General features: G+C 54.3%; 2 non-coding genes across 2 annotated transcripts; both read left to right on the top strand.

The window, feature by feature from the left end:
- The first annotated feature begins 12,801 nt into the window (after window positions 1-12,801).
- On the top strand, window positions 12,802-12,874 carry TRNAF-GAA (transfer RNA phenylalanine (anticodon GAA)). The gene has a single exon. It is a non-coding gene; the product is annotated as a tRNA-Phe (tRNA).
- A 1,468-nt stretch (window positions 12,875-14,342) lies between these two features.
- Window positions 14,343-14,414, top strand: TRNAA-UGC (transfer RNA alanine (anticodon UGC)). Its single transcript has one exon. It is a non-coding gene; the product is annotated as a tRNA-Ala (tRNA).
- Window positions 14,415-16,340: the final 1,926 nt, after the last annotated feature.

The raw sequence follows: 16,340 nt of genomic DNA on the forward strand, positions 1-16,340 counted from the left end.
ACTGACAGCATGGGGCCATGTCCATGTGGGCTGGTTCTTGTGGGGTGACCCTGGGAGAGGAATGGGGTGCCATGTGCCACCCTGCTCCTCTGCCCGAGGCCAGCGCTTTTCCCCTTTGAGCAGTCCCTTTGCTTAGGCCGAGGGACTCATGCCTGCCAGGAGGTAAAACCAAAAAGTTCCCAGCCACCCTGCGCCCTTCCCCAGGGCTGTGGGTGGCCTCATGAGCAGCTCTCGGTGCCTCTGGCATGGTGGGACCTGGCCCCTGGCAATGCCAGACAGGTCCTGGCTGAATGGGAGATGAAAGATGGGAACCAACAGACGCCAAGGGGCAGGGAGGAGGATTCATCTCCCAGTGCAGGCAATGACCGAGGGTGGGCTGAGCCACCTCAGGGGCCAGGCACGGGGTGGGCACCCGGGTTGGGTTTGCACTGGTCTTTCCTCAGGGACCAGGGACATCAGCAATGACAGTCCCAGCTTGGCAGTGTGACCAACCACCCTGGGCCCTGCTCCGGTGTCCACTCGTTGTCCCTGAGGGCACAGCCAGGTCCCTTCCCCCATCCTGGCCTCAAAGGTGGGGAACAGGCTGGCCCCTCACCTGAACACGTCACTCCAGCGTCCCAACTGTGATCACAGTAATTGTTACCCCATCCTCTGTGTGTGCAGTGAGACAGGGCAGACTCGGTGCCACGACAGCCAACATAATCCATCCAAATGGGGCCAGATCCTGCCCCAAAATGTCCATACTTAGGAGCTTCAAGAGCAGACCCACAGCCCAGCTGCTTACAAACCACTGCAGCATCGTTCATGTCCCAGGAGAAACTACACACAGTCCCCCACTGGCCCTGGTGTTTCACCTCCACTCTTCCAGCACAGCGCCTGCCGCCATTCGCCAGCCTCACCTCCGCAGCCCCTTCAAACATCAACATGGGAATGGTCAGGAGAGTGCTGAGCCCCAGAGTGCAGGTCTGGAGGTGCCCCCTGCCCGGGCCAAGACACAGCCACCAGGGTTGGATCCCTCCCTCCCCCTTCTGGGCTGTCCCTGGGGCAGTGTGGGGGTCCCCCCTCTTCCCATGTGCTGCAAAGTGCTGGGGGTGCCCAACAGCAGACCTCTGGGCCCTTCACCACCCCACAGCCTGCGGCACCTCCTCCCAACTCAACGACCCCTTGCCCCACACTGTGCCCGGCCCTGCACAGGGCACCCTCTCCTCACCAGCCCAGCAACCCCTGTACAGCCCCATGCCCCCAGGCCCACAGCTCCCTCTCCCACCCACAGAGGCACAGGGAAAGGCACAGGGTCGATTGACTTGAGCACCTTCTGCCCCTCGTCTCAGTGGCACCTGCAAAGAAGCCCCATTCTCAGCGGTATCCTGCTGACCCCACTGGTGCCTGCTGGACCCAGGCAGTGGGACAAGAGAACAGGCACTTACCCCTGCACTGCTGCACCCAGAGGAGCAGCCACAGCACCCGAGGGGACAGGAGTCCCTCCATCTCCATCCTGAGCCTCCTGCCCTGCTGGCACGGCCCTGTTGCGGTCCTCTCCCTCTCACGGCTCCTGGGGACTCATGGGGACAACAACGATGGGAGGGTAATATATCTCTGCAGATGCCGACCCAGCTGCAGGAGGAGCCAATCGAAGCAGCAGCACCTTTTTAGACATTATCGGGAGCTATCTCCCCTCTGACACAGCCCAGTCCTCCAATGAACTTCTCCAGCGCCGTTCATGACCATATATGAGGGACATATATGTCCCGCTGAGGGTGTCATGGTCGCTGTGATGGGGGATCGTCATGGGACAAGCTGGATGTGGAGGGGAAATGGCTCTGTCGCCACTTGCACCCTGCTGTGGGACTGGGAGCACTGAGCACCTCCTATGCGGGGCTCATTCAAGAACCCATGAGGCAAGTGTCCAGCCAAGCCCGAGCCGTGGGAACCACGGAGCTGGGACTGCACCGGGATCTGTGTCAGGACGGGAAGGAAACAGCCCCTGGCCCTGCTACAGACCCCACTGTGCTGGGAGCAGCAGCTGGGAAAAGGCTTTGGCCAGGGGAAGAGCTCCATCCCAGGAGTGCTGGCTCGCGCATGCGTCCCTGGAGAGCCCCACGGTGAGTCCCTCGCAGGAGCCGGAGCTGGGACATGTCCCTGCCCCGGCAGCAGCCATGCAGCCCCGAGGCTCAGCCGTGTCCCTGACTCTCAGCCTGTCAGCGAGGGGCCGTTATTCCCCGCGGGTGGATCGGGAGCTGGAGCCTGCAGGTGCACAAACCACAGCCCACGTGGCCTCGCAGCACTCGCCGCGCTCCCCGCGCAGCGCCCGGGCAGGAAGTCTGTGGTTTCCTCCTGGCACCGTGCCCAGGCACATCCCTGCGGTGCCCCCGAGCCACCCCCACCCCGACTGCCCCAGCCAGGGCTGCAGGGGCTGCTCCTTCGGCCTCGCAGACACGGGGCCGGGCAGATCCCGTCCCCCGTGATGCCCCTCTGCTACACATGACCGCTCCACACTCGGCCCCATGGGCACGGGGTGCCATCGGTGACGTGACCTCACATCCCTCCGACTGCCATTGCTGTATGCTCAGGAGTTTTACTGACAGTGACCTCACACCCTCCTGCTTCTGCTGCTGCGTGCTCATGAGTTACACTGTCACACGCGTGTGTGTGCTGTGTACGGGCTTCTGCTGACGATGGTTCTTCCACAAAGCCATATTTGGGTGGGGTCTAATGATTATGTTGATGACATCAGGAGCACCCACACAAGCCATAGGCCTGCTCTTGGCCTAAAAGCTACTCCAGCACCAGGGAAATCACAAGCTCGTACGGAAGCCATGTGCATAGTCCTGGCCTATCCGCCTCTCAGCCGCAGGTGATGTCATAGCATCTAAACCTGCCAAGTGCCTGCGCCTGGCCTATCAGGTATTCAGACACCAATGACCTCACAAACACCTGCACAAGCTATTGCTCTGCTCCTAACCTATCATCTACTCAGGCACCAGTGACACCACAACAACCTCCACCACCCATGGGCCTGCTGCTGGCCTATCAGATACTAGGGCAGCAGTGACTTCACAAGCACCTACACAGCCCTCGTCCTGGCCTATCAGCTAATCAGTCACAAATGACCTTGCCAACACCTACGCAAGGCAGATGCTTACTCCGGGCCTACCAGCTTTGCAGGCACCTGTGACCTCAACAAATCCAACACAAGACATGTTTCTCCTGGTCTACCAGTTACTCAGGCATCACTGACATCACAAACACATTCACAAGCCATGTGCCAGCTCCTGGCCTATCATCTACTCAGACAGCAGTGACCTGACAAGCACCTCACAACATCCATAGGCCTGTTCCTGTCCTACTAGCTACTCAGGCATGAGTGACCTCATAAGCACAGACACCAGCCACGGGTTGGCTCCTGGCCTGTCAGGTATTCAGCCGAGAGTCAACTCACAGGTACGTATCTGCCTATTTGCCATGTACTTGCCGTTGAGGTACTCGGGCTCCGATGACCTCACAAGCACCTATACAAGCCATGTACCTGGTCCTGGCCTATCAGCTACTCAGCCAAGAGTGACATCACAAGTACATACCCAAGCTGTGTCTCTCCCTCTTGCCTATCAGCTGCGCAGGCACCAGGGACCCGACCACCACATATCCACCTCTTTGCTATCTGCTCACCTATGAGATACAAGGGAACACGTGACCTCACAAGCTCCTACACAAACCATCAGCCTACTCTTGGCCTATCAGTTGCTCAGGCAGCAGTGACCTCACAAGCATATACCTACCTATTTGCTATGTGCTCGTCTTTTGGGATGGCTCCAGCTGACAGCTAAACACCTAACCAGTCCCTCGCTCCCTCCCTCCCAGCACGATGGGGGAGACAACTGGAAGGGGAAAAGCAAGGAAAAAACCCACATGGGTCAAGATAAAACAGTTTAATAAGTGGAGGGAAAAAAAAGACAAGGAAACAAGGCATGGAGAGGCAATCACTCACACCAGCAGAGCGATGCCCAGCCAGTCTCTGAAGAATGGCTACTTTGTGGAAACTCCCCTCCAAGTTTTAGTACTTAACAAGGCACCGTATGGCCTGCAGTATCTCTTTGGTCCGTTCAGGTCAGCTGTCCTGACTTTGTCCCATCTCGCCCACTCACAGCCCCCTCGCTGTGGGGTCAGAATGAGAAACAGAGAAGGCCTTGATGCTATGCCAGCACAGATCAGCAATAGCTACAACAGCAGTGTGTTCTCAACACTGTTTTAGCCACCAGCACAAAGCACAGCACCATAAGGGCTGCTATCAAGGAAATTCACTCCATCCCAGCCAGACCCCGGACAATCTCCAGCCCTTATTCCATACCGTTTGCACCCTGCTCGCGTCCTGCAGTATTCAATGAATTTGCATCAACCACCACCGCTCCCTTTCCCATCCTTTGACATGACAGACACTGTACTGGGTTTGGCTGGTGTGGCTCAGGTGGACCTGGGCAAGTCCCAGCCCACTCCTGACTTCTCCCCTCACTCACTCAGATGGAGTTTTTGAAACATTTGATCAGGTCATCAACCTAAGGACAAGGAAAAACATGTAGCACCAGCCTGCACCCCACAATGGTCTTGCACGTAGCTGTGAGATCCCCAAACCATGGGGAAAGTTCCCCACCACCACCCTTCTTAGTGTGACACCTCCAAATGCAGTTTGCAGTTCACAGGCCCATTGGCTGGTTTCTCTCATTCACGTGTTTGTTTTGGGGATCCCCTTCAGGCCTTTTTCTCTTTGTTCCCCTGAACATGTTCTTCAGAGGTTGGCATTTTGTCTGGTTTTCCATTTTCACAGCCCACATGGCCTGTGCCTTGCTGCCCCATGCAAAGCCCAGAGTCTGTCCCAGTAACCCTGCATGGCCGCCCTGCTGGGCTGGGCTGGGATGTGGGGGCCTCCCAGTCCAGCTCACAGGACTGGGCTCTTCTTTGCACGTGTCCGGATTTGTTATGGGGGCCTCTTGGAGGCCTCCTAGGAGGGGGCCACCGCCCACGGGCATGTTCCAGCTTATCCATGCCCCAGCACCTTTTTGGCACCCCTCCGCCCTCTTGAGGCCTCCCCCACCCCAGCCCTGTCAGGGCTTGTTCTGCAGCCTGGCAAAGTGGGGGACCCCGACCTGGCCTTTTCCTTTTGTTTCGATTCACATTTAAACTGTAATTGCTCACTGCATTAGCTCTTATTGAAAAAGTTTTTTCCATTTCATACCTATGTTTTTCTGGCTGTATATACTTACTTTCTATAGCTTTATCAATGTTTACACACATATATAAATCTATACATAAATACATCTATAGGGGTATATATATATAGAAATACTGTATTATTAATATATATTTGTACACCTATTTATAAATATACCTATAGATATTCTATAAATTTATCTATTTTTACATGTAAGCACTTCCTGGACCAAAGGAGCTGGGCAGCCAATCACAAGGCTGCCTGAGAATGATGGTGTCACAAAATGGCTGTCAGCCAATCACAATGCAGGATGAAAACACATGGGGAATGAGGCTGTCAGACGTAGCAGCGTCCCTGTATGTCATGACAGGGGGCTTCCTTTGTGACGTGTCCCTGGGAACACTGGGACAGGTGGCCAGTCCTGCTGGCCAGTCAGAGGGGCTGCCTGAGAACACGCGAGTGTGACAGTGCCAAGAAATGGCCATTAGCCAATCACAGAGCAGTGTGATATGTAACAAAATGGCAGGTCACTGCCATGGAATGGCGGCACCCTGTCATAAAATGGTGGCCAAAACAAAATGGCAGCCCTTGCGTATATAGGCGAAGGGCCTTCTGGGTGTGATGCACTTCTGGGTAACCGGAAGGGGTGGCCGGTCCTGCCAGCCAATCACAACAGAGCACATGGCCGGTAGAGGAGAGTGGCTTCCGGGGCAAATGGCCCCTGTGGCTGCTGGGAGGGGGCGGGACTTCCACCGGAAGCTGCTGGGCGGGGCACCTGCGCATCGTGTCTCCCGTAGCAGTGGTGCCTGTGCTCCTGGCGTGTTCCGGGGCAGGGATCCCAACGCGCACCAGGAAGGCACGTGGGGAGGTGAAAATGCTCCTCTTGAGCCGTGGTCAGAGAAGGGGTCAATGTGCTGCCAGAGCTTCCAGGTCTGTGCCTGACGTAAGAACTTTCCCACCCTCAAGCCTGCCCACGCTTCTCACAACCAACCAACCAACCCATAAGCCTCAAAACATCATATTTGCAACTTCATGGCAGGCAGGCAATGTCCCCAGTGTTTGGAAAATAGGGAAACATCACACCCATTTTTAAAAAGGGTAAAAAGGAGGACTCTGGGAACTACTCAACAGCCAACCTCACCTCCGTGCCCAGTAAGATAATGGAACAGAATGTCCTGGAAGCCGTGTTGAAACAAATGGAAGATATGTTAAAAGAAATGGAAGACAGGGAGGTGATCAGAGAAAGCAAGCATGGCTTCACCAAGGACAAATTGTGCCTGACGGATGTAGTGGCCTTCTGTGATGGAGTAACTGCGTCAGTGGAGAAGGGAAGAGCTGCAAGTGTCATCTACCTAAACTTCTGTAAGGCCTTTCAGAGGGTGCCCCAAGCATTCTTGCCTCTAAACTGGAGAGCTATGGGATTGACAGGTGGACTATTCCATGCATAAGGAACTGTCAGGATGGCCACATCCAAAGAGTTACAGTCAATGAACTCAGTGTCCCAGTGGAAACCAGTAACGAGTGGTGTCCCTCAAGGGCCCCTGCTGGGAGCAGTACTGTCTAATATCTTCATCGGTGACATAGGCAGTGGCATTGAGTGCACCCTCAGCAAGTTTGCAGATGACACCAAGCTGAGCGGTACAGTTGATACTCTAGAGAGAAGTGATGCCCTCCAGAGGGACCTTGACAGGCTGCAGGAGTAGGCCCATGTGAACCTCATTGAGGTCAACAAGGCCAAGTGCAAGGTCCTGCACTGGGGTGGGGCAATCCCCAAACTCATGACAGACTGCGGGATGAAGGGATTGAGAGCAGCCCTGCAGAGGAGGACTTGGGGGTACTGGTGGGTGAGAAATTGGACATGAGGCGTCAGTGTGTGCTTGCAGCCCAGAAAGCCAAGCGTATCCTGGGCTGCATGAAAAGAAGCGTGGCCAGCAGGTGGAGGGAGGTGACTCTCCCCCTCTACTCTGCTCTTGTGAGACCCCACCTGGAGTACTGCGTCCAGCTCTGGGGTCCCCACCACAAGAAAGACGTGGACCTGTTAGAGTAGGTGAAGACGAGGGCCACAAAAATGATGCGAGAGCTGGAAAACCTCTCCTGTGGAGAAAGGCTGAGAGAGTTGGGGTTGTTCAGCCTGGAGAAGAGAAGGCTTTTGGGAGACCTTCTTGCGGCCTTTCAATATATAAAGGGGGCTTATAAGAAAGACGGAGAGAGACTTTTACCAAGGCCTGTAGTGACAGGATGTTGCGTTAAGAGTTACTGGCACGTAGGAGTCCAAGGAGTGGCTGAGGGGGGGAACCCTCCCGTTGAGTCAGGAGGTTCAGACAGGACCCCCTTGCTTTCTAAACTCCTTCTCAGAGAGGAGTCTAGGTACGGCTAAGTCCAGTCCTAGTCTCAGACTTGGTCAACGGTTATTTTCTAAGGACTGTATATGCAGCCATTCATCAGCATAAAGGCAACAGCGTTAATTTGTAACGCGCTGCACCCCCAGTCTAGTCATGTTGCATAAACGATCATGGCCACACTTAAAGAGTCTGGTTGTGTTCAATAACTACCACGGCTAGATGAATGAAGAGTGCAGTTTATTAGAGCAACAGATACACAGATTCTTTGGATTACCGCTGATAAATTCACTGTCTGCAAAGCACGTGCCTATACCAAGAGTATGAGTGACACTGCCGGCTATAAACGCGTTAAAGATGATATAGCAACTCTAGAGAGATTTCTAAGATTCCCGGGGAGGCACTTGGTATAAATCAAGTGTTTGGATCTTACCCAAAGGCATTCCAATGGAGGGGAAAAGAGGCTCAGCCCGTCCCCTGATCCCAGAGGTCAGAGTGGTACGCAATGTTGTCTTCCCTAACATTCGCTTTCTCTTAAGCCATTTTATACTATCTTTCACCTTTCAGGTGGAGCTTGAGTGACTCTAGTCATACATTTGTTTAGGATTGGTGTAAAGTTTTCTCACTTTGCTTTTCAAGGTATAGGGTAGGAAAAATTCAAAGCACAAGCTGAGTGAGGGGTGGTTGCACCTTGGAGGCGGGTAGCTTTTGGGATGGAGGTGTGTTTTGGTATTATAATGATGTTATAATGAGCAAAGGTCATCAAAGGACAGCATTTTGTCAGAAACATGACAGACTGTTGGCCCAGGACAGCAAATGTGCAGCTTACTGGTCACACACAATACCTTTGAGTTCCCATTTCATTGCAGAGCCTGGCCGCGGCGTCTCCACACTGCTCCACCCTCCGAACAGGACCTTCTTAGAGTCAGTACACCAAGCTCCCCTGGCGTCACCGACGTCTAAGGTTACAGGCCTAGGGAACTGCCATGGAATGGCCTTGCATGTCAGCCGCATTCCACCCGGGAATCTTCTTCAATGCTGTGCCTTACCTAAAAGTGTGAATATAAGTTTAATTTCTCAGTCACCTCCAGCAATTATCCCACACAGGACAAGGGGCAAGGGGTTCAAACTGGAAGAGGGTAGATCTAGAGTGGATGTAAGGAAGAAATGTTTTACGATGAGGGTGGTGAGACCCTGGAGGGGGCACAGCTGGGACAGCTGACCCCAGCTGACCAAAGGGATATTCCATACCATATGACGTCATGCTCAGCAGTAAAACCTGGGGGAAGAAGCAGAAAGGGGGGGACTTTTGGAGTTAGGGCATTTGTCTTCCCAAGTAACCGTTACGTGTGATGGAGCCCTGCTTTCCTGGAGATGGCTGAACATCCACCTGCCATTGGGAAGTAGTGAAGGAATTCCTTGTTTTGCTTTGCTTGCGTGCACGGCTTTTGCTGTACCTATGAAACTGTCTTTATCTCAACCCACGAGTTTTCTCACTTTTACCTCTCTGATTCTCTCCCCCATCCCACCAGGGAGGAGTGAGCGAGCGGCTGCGGTCAGCCCTGGGGAACATGCTGCAACATCGCCTGAAGTAATCACCAACAGTGGAGAGCGTCTGATTCCAGCAGCGTGGTTTGTCCTAGCAGAGTGTGGTTCTCTATGACAGGTGTCAGTGTTCCCCTCTGGACACCGATATTCTTGTCCCATAACAAAAAGAACACACAGACAGGGACAGGGAGGGGGTTGGCTTCCCTTGTGCAGGGCAGGGATTCAGCTGAGGCAATGCAGGCATCTCATCTGCAGCCGAGGAAGCCCTCGGGCTGAAGCAGGATTCAGCTCCCCTCTGACTTCACAGACCCAGAGGAGCTGGGAATTCTCCTGGCTCAGTTCAGGTGTGCACAAAAGAGTTGGCAGCGTGTGAGCCCCTTACCTTTATTGAGCAGGGACTCAGGTGCTCACATACAGATCCTTTGTGATGACGGAGGTGCCAGAGGTGGTCCAAGACCTGTGCAAGGGCTTGCAAGCCCTGATGGAAAATCTCTGAGAATACCCACCTCCTTCCTGAGCATCAGCTGAGGGCCAGAGGGGGAATGGGGATCTCCTTGGCCACCCACAATGACCCCAGACATTTAGGGAACCTGAATGTGCCTTGTAAAGTATCTCCCTGAGCTCATCAAAGAGAGGAGTGCCTGCCCCAGAAGGAGACCCAGGTCTCTCTCTCTCCAATGGACTCACTAAAGCTCCAGTCACTATAAAGCTAAGACACATCCACATCCCTGCACTGAAGACTTTTCTTTCAGAGCTCTCCTTTTAATGCCATTAAAAAAAGAGAAAAAAAAGCCTCTAGTGCCATGCCAGGTGCCTGGGTGCCAAACGCAACTCCACTCAGTAGGCAAACACAGCACCGAACGTGCAGGAAAGCTGTGCCCTGTTAGAGCTGGTGTGGGGCAGACACCCAGGGCCTCCCAAAGGGGTCCAGTGACTGTGTGCCACTACCTGAATGACAACACCATGGCACTGCTGCAAGGTCCATGGCATCTACAGCCGGGGTGATGCAGGGCTGGGAGGCAGATCACAACCAGGGTGCCCTGCCCTGTACCTGTGTTCTCAGCCCTTGACTATTCTCCTCTCTCTGAACCTCTACTCACCTGCCTGATGCTAAGAAAAGGGAAGTTGATAATAACAGACTCATAGACTCATAGACTGGCTGTGGTTGGAAAGGAGCCTTTAAAGCTCATCTAGTACAACCCCCCTGCCATGGGCAGGGACGTCTTTCACTAGGTCAGGTTGCTCAAAGCCCCATCCAACCCGACCTTGAACACTTCCAGGGATGGGGCATCCACAAGTTCTCTGGGCAACCTGTTCCAGTGTCTCACCACCCTCACCATAAAAAATCTCTTCCAATAGCCAAACTAAATTTACTCTCTTTTAAAAAACATTATCCCTTGTCCTATCACTACAGGCCCTGGTAAGAAGTCTCTCTCCATCTTCTTACAAGCCTTCTAGATATGTTGTATGGCTACAAGAAGGTCTCCTGTCATGGATCCTGATTTAGAATCCTGCCGACTACAGCAGTTTGTCACGGATGGGTGATTTAGACCTCTTAAAGAACCACCGCCAAAGGTATCAGCAAAAGTGGTTTTCTTGAAACTTAACAAAGTTCAAGGCCAAGCTGCACTCCATTACTTACTGCACAAAGGATATAACAATGATTCAAAGTTACCAGTACAGAATCAAAGTTACCAATGCAAAAATGGAAGTTACCAAGACAAAATCTTAGTGCACTATAATACAAGGTTATGCGCGATACTGGTCACTTATCAAAGACCTGCAGTTGGTAAAAGATCTGTCAGCCTCGAGGAGTAACCCTGAGAGGCGTCCCAGCTCAAGGGGAGATCACTGCCGTGCAGCCAGCTGCTTAGCAGGGAGAGCTGAAGGAAGGCTCACTGAGGCTGCCATAGTTATGGAATAAAGTGGTTGGCTTGTAGTTAAATTCCATGCGATGGAGAAGGGATGCCTGAGACTCCTTGTACCCACAACTTTCTCTGTTCCTTGACAAATGAGTCTTGGAAGAATCACCTGCTATTCATGTGTTAATCGCATGCTCAGCGTTCCAGTTTCCAAGGCCATATGCATCAGTTCTCACCATGTCACTCTCTTTCTGTGTGGGTTTCCAGAGAAGAGGTTGGAACTAGAGAAGTTCTTGGCCCAGTTACAGCTCAGGCCTTTACCTCCTTTGGAGCCTGAACCAAACTACCACTAGTTTGGTCAAGGAGTTGAGTGCATCCGTCACAGGGACTCGGCTCCTTCCTGTGCCTGCCACAAACCCACAGGTGGTGGATTCCTCTTGCCTGAGTTCAGGTGTGCACACAATACAGTCCTCCAAAGACTGGAGGAAATCAAATGTCCGTCCTATCTTCAAGAAGGGCAAGAAGGAGGAGCCGGGGAACTACAGGCCAGTCAGCCTCACCTCTCTCCCTAGGAAGGTGATGGAGCAGTGAATCCTGGAGACTATTTCCAGGCACATTGAACTGGTATGGCTGGCATGTAGATAACTTTCTTCATAGCAGCCCGTATAGTGCTGTGTTGGGATTGTGACCAAACCAGTGTTGACAACACAGCAATGTTGTAGCTATTGCTGAACCGTGTTTGCACAGCCTCAAGGCCTTCCCTGTTTCTCTCTCTTCCTCCTCAGCGAGTAAATGATATTTGTTGAGGAGGGAAGAGCAGGGGACGTCATTTAGCAAGTCAAAGATTTACACTGTGTATTGGTGTCCATGTCCAGGTTTTGGTAGTGGGAGGGCTGCAGGGGTGGCCTCTGTGAGAGGAGACTAGGGGCTGCCTCCATGCCAGACAGAGCTGGTTCCACCCGGCTCCACAATGGACCCACCGCCGGCCAAAACCGAGCCCATCAACGAAGCTGGTGGAACCTCTGTGAAAGTGTATTTAAGAAAGGACACAACTGCTAGAATGTGAGAGGAGATAGGAAAAAACAGTGTGAGAAACAGCCCTGCAAACTCCAAGGTTGGTGAAGAAGGAGGGAGAGGAGGTGCTTCAGGCAGCAGAGCAGATAGTTCCCTGCAGCCCATGGAGAGTACCACAGCAGAGCAGGTATTTCCCTGCAGCCCATCGAGGAGACCAGAGTGGAGAAGGTAAGCCCTGCAGTCCAGAGAAGACCCAACACTGGAGATGCTGGATATTTCCTGAACGAATGGTGGCTTGAGGAGAGCCCATGCCGGAGCAGGTTTGTCTTGAAGGACTGTAGCCCAGAAGAGGGACCCCATGGGAAAAGTGTTAGAAGGAAGGAGCAGCAGAGAGGAACTGTTATGGACTGACCACAACTCCATTCCCCATCCCGAAGCACTGCTCATGGGTAGAAGAGTAGGGAAGGAAGGAGGGAAGTTGAGCTGGGGAAAAAGGAATGGGGGGAGGCCTTCCATGGGGAAGGAGATAAGGTCTTCCAGCAGCCCCACGCTTCTTCCACCCTCAGCCTTTGCAGTTGCACGTGCCTGGCCTGTCTACCTGCCTTCACCACTGCCACATTTGTCCAAGGCCCACACACATCTTGGCACGCCCAGTGCAAGCTGGCCTCCCCCAGACCTGGAGCCCACCTGCGCTTGGAGGCAGGGAGGGGCCAGGTCCCTTGTGCCTGAGGCTGGGCACAGCTTTTCCCTGGGAACCTCCCTGAGGAGCGCTCCTCGTGTGTGTCAGCCTGTGTCCTGGCACGGGTGGCAAAGGGACAAAGGCTGCTGCAGCAGGGCTGAAGTAGCTCAGCTAGGAGAGCGTTAGACTGAAGATCTAAAGGTCCCTGGTTCAACCCTGGGCTTCAGCAATGATTTTCTCCCTCAGATTTTTGCAGAGCCCATCTGCCTTCTTCCAGCCTGCCCCAGCCCTGCTTGCTCCTTCACCTCCTGCCAGAGCACTGTCCCTGCTCTGTAGCTGCAGATCTGTGGCTTAGAAGGAGCCTTCTTCCAGCACCACAAGTGCCCAGCCTCCCCCGCGGCAGGACTCTCCATTCAGTGCTCCTCTGGGGTGCTCTCCAGCTGCCCCTCCTTCCCCGCTCCACAGAGAAAGGCACAGACTGGACTATAGTCCCACGGCAATGTGCACATCCTAGCCACCTGCAGATCTGCTGCCTCAGCCGGTTTCCCAGGGATGCTCCTCCAGAGAAGTTTGGCTTTTGTTGTGACTGACCGCAAGTGAGACAATGGGGAGAGGGAGAGACTGTCTGTCCAAGCAAGGTTAGTGTCTTGCCAGCTTTTAGCATGAGCTTGAAAATGCTTGCCTGCACGGACAGTGCCCGCAGGACTATCACTGCTCCAAAAGAGTCCTTCTAGGTCTTTCTTGAGTGAGAACGGGAGGGTCATTGCTGAGGATGGGCTTTGGGGCCATGTGTGCAAAGCAGAATAGATGAGCAGTCCATCCCCTTACCTCCACTCAACCACTCCAGAAGTTCACGGTGACTGTGGTTTGGTTTTGATTCCCCCAGACCCTCTCTGCCAGGCAGGGGCTGAGCAGGGAAAAATCCAAGGCATTGGGCAGCACAATGGCCCCAGCTGTACCACCACGAGGAGAGCATCCCTGAGTGTGGTCAAACCATCGGCCTTTCAGTTAGGAGCTGACCATGCTCACCCACCCTGCCACAGAGACCCCAGCCAGGGCTGTTCCAGGGCACTGCTTTGCCCTCAGGACAGTCCTCAGTGCTGACGGAATGGGAAGGTCCCTGAGCCCAACCCACATCCCCAGCCCCATGGAGACAGAAGCTTGCCCTTCTCCCCACGTCCAGGGATGCCGGGGGGCAGAGTGGTACACAGGGAGGCCTGGTGCCTGGATGAGGGGGAGGTTTCTGCTCCTCTCCACCACACACCCTGGGGTGCCATCAGAGCCTGGGGGCACCTCACCCCAGGGAGGGCATTTCCCTCACCCTGTTGCTTTGCTCCTGCTGTGGAGCTGGGGACAGATGTGGCACAGAGGGGTGTTGCCCTGGGTGGTAGAGGAGGCTCAGGGGTTTTCTCCTCTCCATTGACCCCAGGGTGGGCCAGAGCATGGGAGAAGTGCCTGCAGCAAGAGCCTCCTCCTGCCCCATTGCCCTGCACAGACGTTGAAGGGGCAGTGCTCTGCAGTGCAGCCCTGTGCCAGGATCAGGCCCCAGTGGAGAGGCAATCCGGACCTCCCCCATCTCAGAGGGGTTCAAATGCTGTTTTCTGCTGAGGGTCCCTGGGCACCCAGGGGACAACAGGGCTGTGCTTGTCATAGTCACGTCACGGGAGAAGAGTGTCTCTCCTGCTGGCAGGTGTCAAGGGGATGTAGCTCAGTGGCAGAGCACCTGCTTTGCATGTGGGAGGCCCTGGGTTCAATCCCCAGCATCTCCAGGTGGTGCTTTTGCTCTGACTCCCCACACTCAGGTGGGTGTGGGCTGGAGCTGGGGCACTGCTCCTCTCCACCCTGCCCTGCCCACCCAGGGTCTGGCCATGGGGTAAGGAGGGCTGTGTGTGCTGTCTCTGCTGAGCCCTCTCCCAGAGGAGAGGCAGGCAGCTGTGCTAGACCTGAGCTCATGTTCCCAGCCTGGGCACTGCCTTGCACCACAGACCCACACACCAGCCAGGGGCCCTGCTTGGCAGCAAAGCCCCTGTGGGGAGACAAGGGGTGGCCCTCAGGGCAGGAATAGGCATCAACAGCACACTGGGCTGCTGGCAATGCTGGCTGCACTGAGAGATGTGGTGTGAGGGTGTTAGTCCAGCCCAGGTGTCCTTTGGGACCAGGGCCACACTGCCCTGCTGGCTTTGCGGGGTAAGGGTGTGAGATTGTCCTGTCTCCATGTGGAGATCCCATACCACGTGGGAAGCACCCAGCTGTGCCAGCGGTTAGGGGTGTCTGAGCTGGAGGAGTGACATTCCTTACCCTGACCCTATCTCCAGGTCCTCTTCCCTCTGCCATCACCACTGGCTTGAGCAGAGCCTCGGCTCAGGGAACACGAAGCTGCTGAGGTCAGGCACAGCCCTGCAGAGGTGGGAGTGGTGGGGCCAGCACCCACTTCTTGTTCCTGGGGGGTTATGTGTCTCCATCCACCCTGTGCTGGTGGGAACAGGGAGGCACAGGCCTGTCCACAGCCCCTGGGGATGGCCACAGCACAGGTGGGGGTGGCCAGGAGATGGTGCCTCCCCTGGCAAAAAACACCTGCCAACACAATGGGGTGTGAGACACAGCCTTTCACTGCAGGCTGCCAAGCCCCTGGGAACAGTGGGCCTACATTCAGAGAAATAAGGTATAAAAGTGAAGAAAAGGGCAGATAAAGATTCAAATAACCATACTTTTCCAGGTACAATTGCAATCACAGGCACCATTACACATACAATGGCAGATACAAGTACAGATTCAGTTCCACGAACAAGTACAGATACAAGGAGAGTCCCTGAGAGATACCAGTAGGGATAGAGAGACCATTACACAGAAAGCTATTGCTACAAATACAAATGTGGCTGCAAGTCCAGGTACCAGTAGAGATGCAGATACAAATGCCAGTACAGATGCAGGTACTCATATAGATATTATTACAGACACCGATACCAATACAGACAGAGACACCAATACCGAGACCTGCAATTGCACCTGAAATTCTATCTGCATCTGCCATCGTACCTTCAATGGTATCTGCAGCTCCTATGGCATCTGCAACGGCATCTGCAATGGTATCTGCATCTGCAGTAGCATCTGCTGTTTGTGCTGGTTGGTGGCAGAAGGGGGAGACACCTCGGGCCACAGTGGAGAGGAGAGACCCAGCAATGCCCCTCCAGCCTGCTGCTGGCCTGGCAGCAGCTCCAGCTGAAGCGTCCTCACAAGCACTGCCCAGCCATCAGCCTGCTGCTGGGCTATCCCCTGCAGGGAGAGAAGTGGAACTTCCATGCCATTTGCCACAAGGAACTTCCATGCCATTTGCATGCTGCTGGCCTATCACCTGCAGCGAAAGAGTTGACCTCACAGTGAATAGCCATGCCACGTGCCTGCTCCTCCCTACCTGCTGGCAGAAGTGGCCCGAGCCAGCCCCCGCCCCAGCCGTCACCTTGCTGCTGGCCCCTTGCGGGTCCCCCAACCTGCCTCTCTGCCCCCTGCCCCCCTGCCCTCTGCTCTCTGCGCTGGCACTGGCAGGCACCGAGCCCCTCAGTGCCACACGCTGCACCTCCTGTCTTAGCTCACAAAGACCCTGTCAGTGTTTGCTTTGTTCCAACAGGGCGGAATAAAAAATAAAAATGAAAGACAATAAAAAGAAGCCAAGAATATTATGCACAACAGCTTATATT

This window comes from Ciconia boyciana, chromosome 30 (assembly GCF_034638445.1).
Source record: "Ciconia boyciana chromosome 30, ASM3463844v1, whole genome shotgun sequence".
Taxonomy (NCBI): Eukaryota; Metazoa; Chordata; class Aves; order Ciconiiformes; family Ciconiidae; genus Ciconia; species Ciconia boyciana.